Here is a 1,006-nt window from a genome sequence, read left to right on the forward strand (position 1 = left end):
GGGGGGGGAGAACATCTCATGTTCTATCTGCTCGATCAAAACCGTCCGATTATTCGGAGTCGTTATCAAGATAATATTGAAAGACTTGCATTAAAAAACTCCAAACAACTTGACATGTTGAGGAACTCAAAAACATTCGCGCCAAATTTCTCAAAACTAGGTACTGAGCAGATTTTTTAAAAAGGTGTAATTTTTAGGTAGCATAGTGGTTAGGTTACCGGACTCGTTACCGTGAGATTGCGGGTTCGGAGTTCGAGCCTCAGCTCGGTCCGACATTGTGTCCTTGGGAAAGGCACCTAACTCCTTAACACCATTTTCCCACTTGGCTCCGTCTTTTCGGAGATAAACAGTAAACTCGGAGGTCCCGCCTCTTAAATAGTCAAGTACGTGTAGTGTTGATAGTGGCGTTAGCACATACCATTTCACTAGTATTGTTTTCAAGCCGTGCTGTGAACTAACGTGAAAGAAAACAACCAACTTGTGTCCGGCGCGCTCATTTGACCTTTATGTTGTTCCAAACGCCGTAAAACTCTTACCAAGTACTCAGCCACACTGAATGGGTGATGAGCGGGTGTTCTGGTGTGGTTTTCCCGCTCTGTCCTGTCACATATTCATCTTGCCTATCTCCCCCCTTTCTTTTGTGCATTTGTTTATCGCACCCTCTTGTAACACCTCTTATCTTCGGCACTAAGCCTATATCATGACCTTATTGTGTTGCAAGTTGCTGGTGCAGTTAAACTCTTAGTAAAACACTCAGTGGTTGTCTTTTTTTGGTGTAGATCTACAGGTGTTCATTTGTAAGATTACGGGTGTAAGTGATTTTGGAGAAAAAAAATGTTTCTGGAGTTTTATTATAAACTACAATATAAATATTATATCCAATTTTGGCCGAAATAGAGTTATCGATTCAACCCAAGTTTAAAAACACAGTGCACATTTCTACCTTAGTCTGGTATCAATATCTATAAAACCTTAGTCGTCGTTATTATTGTTATTATTATTATTA

This window comes from Aplysia californica, unplaced genomic scaffold, assembly GCF_000002075.1.
Source record: "Aplysia californica isolate F4 #8 unplaced genomic scaffold, AplCal3.0 scaffold00222, whole genome shotgun sequence".
In the NCBI taxonomy this organism is placed as follows: Eukaryota; Metazoa; Mollusca; class Gastropoda; order Aplysiida; family Aplysiidae; genus Aplysia; species Aplysia californica.